Source organism: Brienomyrus brachyistius, chromosome 16 (genome assembly GCF_023856365.1).
Source record: "Brienomyrus brachyistius isolate T26 chromosome 16, BBRACH_0.4, whole genome shotgun sequence".
NCBI classification, from domain to species: Eukaryota; Metazoa; Chordata; class Actinopteri; order Osteoglossiformes; family Mormyridae; genus Brienomyrus; species Brienomyrus brachyistius.
Window position 1 is genome coordinate 13,463,818 of NC_064548.1, and position 6,032 is coordinate 13,469,849.

A 6,032-nucleotide genomic window follows, 5' to 3' on the forward strand; every position below is an offset into this window, starting at 1 on the left:
TTTACATGTACTAGCCATATAAAGATATCGAGATTACGTTTCCGACTGTCCCTTGCGTACATTAGATACAGGATGGGACGAACTATAAAGTGCACAGCAAATTCTAATGCTATTTCTAAACACTAAAAATACAGTGGACAGACAAGACAGGACAGACAAACAAGTGTCCAAGTACAGCACAACAGTACAAGTACAGCACAACAGTACAAGTACAGCACAACAGAAAACATGTATGTACAGTAAGCAGTGAGTAAACGGTAAACAGCATGTAAAGTGCATGGATTGTAGCAGTAAACAATATGTAGGTAGTAAACAGTATGTACTCAGTGAACAGCATGTAAAGTGCATGTGGATTGAACTTAAGAAAGACTTAAAGTCAGGAACTGGCAGCAATGAGTTTTCAGTGCAAAGTCAATAGCAGCATTGATAAATAAAAATAAAAATAGCAGCAGGTTGTGCCATTTCCATATATGAAGATAGTCTTTCTATTTTGTGAGTCAGAGGATACAGGGTCCGAATCGTTTACTCTGGGTCTGGAAAGAAGAGGAGTTCAACATCCTGACGGCTTGGTGGACAAAGCTGTTAGTGAGTCTGGTGGTACGGGAGCGGAGACTCCTGTACCTCCTTCTAGAGGGCAGGAGGTTGAACAGTCTGTGTGCAGGGTGACTGGCATCACTTGCGATTGTGGTTGCTTTCCGGAGCAGGCGAATGGTGTATATGTCTGTCAGGGAGGGGAGTGACGTGCCAATGACCTTCTCCGCTGTGTTCACTATGCGCTGTAGGGCCTTTCTGTTATAGTCAGTGCAGCTTCCGCCCCACACAGTGATACAGCTAGAGATGATGCTCTCAATGGTTCCTCTGTAGAATGTGGTCATGATGGGTGGTGGGGCTCCTGCTCGTTTGAGTTTCCGCAGAAAGTAGAGGCGCTGCTGAGCTTTCTTTGCCAGTGATGCAGTGTTGGTGGTCCAGGAGAGGTCCTCACAGATGTGCACCCCTAGGAATTTGGTGCTGCTCACTCTTTCCACAGCAGCACCCTCGGTGATCAGTGGCCGGTATTGGGTGTGGCCTCTCTGCAAGTTGATAACAATCTCCTTGGTCTTGCTGACATTCAGAAGGAGATTGTTGTTCTTGCACCACGTGGTCAGAAGATTGGCCTCTTCCCTGTAGTGAGTCTCGTCCCCCTTGGTGATGAGACCCACCAGGGTTGTGTCATCCGCAAACTTCACCAGATGATTGGAGCCGTAGGTTGGTGTGCAGTCGTGGGTCAATAAGGTGAAGAGCAGAGGACTGAGCACACATCCTTGTGGAACCCCGGTGCTCAGTGTGATGGTACTTGAGGTGTTATTTCCAACCCTTACTGCTTGTGGTCTCTGGCTTAGGAAGTCCAGCAGCCAGTTGCAGAGTGACCCTGTGAACCATTGAACCATCAATGTTGGTTGACGCAGCTTTGGGAAGTGTATCGCTTGCGACCTCGGTACGTCTCATACTTCAGTCAGGCCCAGCAGTTCTCAATGGGGGTTAAGTCTGGCAGGTCATAATTCAATCACCTTTTAAGCTTTTCTTAGCCAATATATGGAATACTTTGTTGCATGGGAAAGGACATTGGCCTGCATGAATATCATAACCTTTCGAATAACTGCTGCCTTCTTCGTGTACCACTGTTGTGAGAAGGCATATTCAGGAAATTGGCAGTAGATCTTGGGGTTAGTTTTTACATCATCTGCAGGTCAGAAAGGTCTTACAAGTTCATGACTGATAACTGTAGCCCACACCATCACTTCTCCACCACCTTGCCGGTGCCTGAAGGCGTCTATCCAGGCCCGTCCATCTGCTCCATCAAGAGTCATTCTCATCTCACCTGTCCACAAAACCTCGAGACGTGTCCATGCCCATTTGTGATGTTTTTGCTCGTGCGCCTTATTGAGTAGAGGCAGGGACGGATTATGGGTTGTGTAGGCCCCTGGGCAAAACGTTCGCGAGGGCGTGTTTCTTTGTAACCTTAGCGACGTCATGTAGCGCACTGTGCCCAGTGCTTCCAGAGAGTCCATTCAGATTGCAGTTAAGTTGTGTCCCCTTTTCTTTATATACTTCTTCCATCTTCTTTGGCTGTCGGTCACAAAACACTAAACTGTACAGTGATCACATTTTAAAAGTTTGGAAATTTCGATTGTTTTGCATCCCTCTGCCTGGCACTTTATTATTTTGTTTGCTTTTTTCTGCTTCCTGTAAGATCTCTCTTGGCCCATTTCCACAGTTAATAATTTGCGTAATTCTGCACTGGGAAGTATCGACAGTTTCTTGTAGTCCAAACAAAAAGCACTCAGACCAAACAGCGAGCATGCTCTATTTATAAACTATCCATTCTTAATCGGCGATGAATCTGGACAGAAAGTATCAGTCAGACAATGCAGCAAAATTCACACATGCTTAATAATTCATCTGTAGCATGCAATTCACTGCACATCCCTTTGGTGTACTACACTGGGCTCACAAAAAACAAAATGTAATCTGAAGTAGGGGTGGCATGGTGGTGCAGTGGTTAGTACTATTGCCTTACACCTCTGGGACCCGGGTTCGAGTCTCCGCCTGGGTCACATGTGTGTGGAGTTTGCATGTTCTCCCCATGTCGTCGTGGGGTTTCCTCCGGGTACTCCGGTTTCCCCCCACAGTCCAAAAACATGCTGAGGCTAATTGGCGTTGCTAAATTGCCCATAGGTGTGCATGTGTGAGTGAATGGTGTGTGAGTGTGTCCTGCGATGGGCTGGCCCCCCATCCTGGGTTGTTCCCTGCCTCGTGCCCATTGCTTCCGGGATAGGCTCCGGACCCCCCGCGACCCAGTAGGATAAGCGGTTTGGAAAATGGATGGATAATCTGAAGTACATAATATGTAAAATGAGTAATTAAGTTGTACATTTATTAAATATCTATACACTCATATACCTGCATGACTTTGGGAGGAATCCCACATAGCAGCGTTTAAGGTGATGCTGCTGATCAGCGAACCACCACACCTCCATAAATAAGAGCCTAATGTATCATAATTTATCAGAACATACTCAGAGATATAATTGCACACTCAGGCGAATTTAGGAACATCACTTCGCCCTAAGCCCCCTGGAACTCTGGTGCTGGTGAGAGATTGGGCGGTGGATGGATATTTTGGGACTATGGAAAGAAACTATGGGGCGAGAATTAATTGACGACGGGCTTAGCGGAATTGTGAGGAATTTAGAGTATAAATCTAATTTAACCAGTAGAGGTCGCTTTAACACATTATAATGTTGGTCAGTCTGCGCCAGATCGGCGTGAGTGGTTAAATAATGTCGCTGACACCAGACCCCTCAACTCCCCGTCTTACCACCCGCAGTGTATGCAATCTTTTGCAATCTTTTAAATGCCCTTGTTTACTAATAAGCCCCGGTTATTACAAAACGTAAGGTTTTGTTTCTAAAATATTACCTAACAAGGGAAAATAACAAAAAAACAGCTTTCTAAGATAACACGTCCACTAACACCATTTAACAGATCGTGTATGCATAAAGGTCACCTTCCTGATTAGAGGATTAGGTGGGGGACAGAGGCACAGCCTCCTGGGGCCCACTATGACGGGGGGACTACTGCAAAATTTACCCAGGGGGATCCCCGACTGCCCCCCACCCGCAACTCTAAATTGTGCAAGAAATTAAATGAAAGTTTGAAATGTTGCACCATCTCTAATTGCTCGTGTCGGCTTTGACTGTCTCTGCTGATTTACACCCCCCGCCCCGCCCACTAGGGTCATACGCAGCACTAACCTCCCAAAGGCAAAGTCCACCCACATTCCTGAAGAATACTGACCTGTCCATTCTTATTCATGGCGCAACTGTTCTTGCCTCCAAAACTGCCAGGAAAACTGGCCATCAGCTGCAACTCGCCCTTTCCTAGAATGTAACCATGGTTACCAGTACGAGCAGCTCATACTGCAGCTTTACGTTAATCACAGCATGCTACACGTATCTTCTGTCCTTGGACCCGTTTCTCTCTTCTGGACTATTCGAATCTCATTTCAGTACCTTCTAGAACCTTCTACATTAATGTTTCGATTCCCCCCCCCACCACCTCATCCCACCCCCTGGCAATATTTTCGTATTCCCCTGTCTGTCATTTGATAATCAAAAACCAATTTCGAATCTGTCTCTAACGTTAAAAACAGCAAAAGGCAGTGTGCCATTAGCCTTTTCAGCCCCATCAGACTGCTCTGTTCATCACAAGCTGCCTATTAAATAGCTCCTAACAGCTAACATCGCCCTTCCAAAGTTTGGCCATTCTTTACATCATCCAAAACTGACGCACTAAGTCCCAAACATATTTCAGAACTCAAACATTAATTACTATTTTCAAATGACATATAGACTCTAAGACCTTCTGTTAACATTACTGTTCAATTGTTTGATTTATCTTTCTGGTATGAAGTGTTCGAGAACTTTTGCTTTTACTGATAATGCAGTGCTCTGTCCTGGCTGGAAAACTCACACAGCAGTTCTTGAAACCCGACAAACGTATGAATCATATTGAATGAACGAATGAGGTTTATCTGCCATTTAAGTTCACACTTACTGTTTTGGCTACGTGCTTGCAGTGACATAACGAACAGTTCATTGTTTGTAAGATGACAAATAAAAACATCCAACAGTCCACATACAACATTAAGTATTAAATGTTATCAATAGTAAATAAATAACAATAGTAAGCTAATAAAGAACATGACAGTTCCAAACAATTATTTACCAGTTGACAAACTGATTGTTTATGTATTTAAATTTTTTGCTGTTGCTGTTGACCACAGTGATATTACTGGTCGTCACGCTGTGCTCATTAGATGTGGTAATTGTCCAGATGACTGGCAGCGGCACGAAGCTAGAGAAAGTTGCCCGAATGGTTCCAGTGTGTTACAGCTGCAGACGGACACAGACCTGAAGTAACCCTTATGATTTACCAGCTGTTAAATGTGAATTATATTAAACTAAAACAAATCTTAACCTCAGTCCTTGGAAAAAGTGCCAAAAACCTGTTTGTACTTAATATTAGTCACATAACCTTCAACCACAACAAAATGAATATACATTACATGTACATACAGAGCTATGCAAGTCTTCGGCAGTCAAAAGAAATGAATAAAGCTATTTATCTGGGTAGTAAGTGCATTTTTGCTCAGGACATAAACACAATATAGCATTACAACATATGCAATTTAAGAGTATGACAATAAAAACAAGTAAATTTCGGTTCTCCAAAAAGTTACTGATACAGTATCTGACAGAGAGTCTCGCAGATGTTCCAGCAAGATGAACACCGCTCCGGTTCCAAACCTCCTCAGGGACGCTCAGCCGTTCGGTGTAGTTATTCACCACCAGCTCACTTAATTGATTTCATTAGTTAAAAGTGTCAATGAGATATTAGCTATATGAGACGCGCTAGTGGTTACGACAAAATATCAATGCGTGTGTTGGATGGTTGCTGCTATTTCATCAAAGGTTTTGAAATGGAAATATTTGGCTGCCTAAAACTCGCACAGTACTGTATGTAGACAGATTATGAGACATGCAACGATGGTGACTGTTCCTTGAAAAGAAAGATGCAACAACTATGACTATACATTGAAAAGAAAGCAAAGTCAAACATATTTATGTCTTTACAAACATACTTGACAGAGTAGCTGTACTGCTTCCATTATGACATTTTTATTTCCACAAGCACTTATTACAAACCAAGAGTGTTGTGTGTTAGAATTTTGGAAACACTTGCACATACCTTCTTGGATTGTTTTCGGTATATTACCCTGAAGTCGTGCAGACCTTATGTAACAAGTTACATTCCATGTACAGAAAAATTTCTCCTCAATCCAAGTGAAACACTGAAGATAACATGAGGGCTTGTGTTCATTCCCCCCCAATTAATGACATAGCAGAGCTGGAAATTCGATATAAATTAACTTGATCAGCATGAACCTTAATTTTTGTGGTTAAACTGCTAGCTACCAGAATCATCCCAGA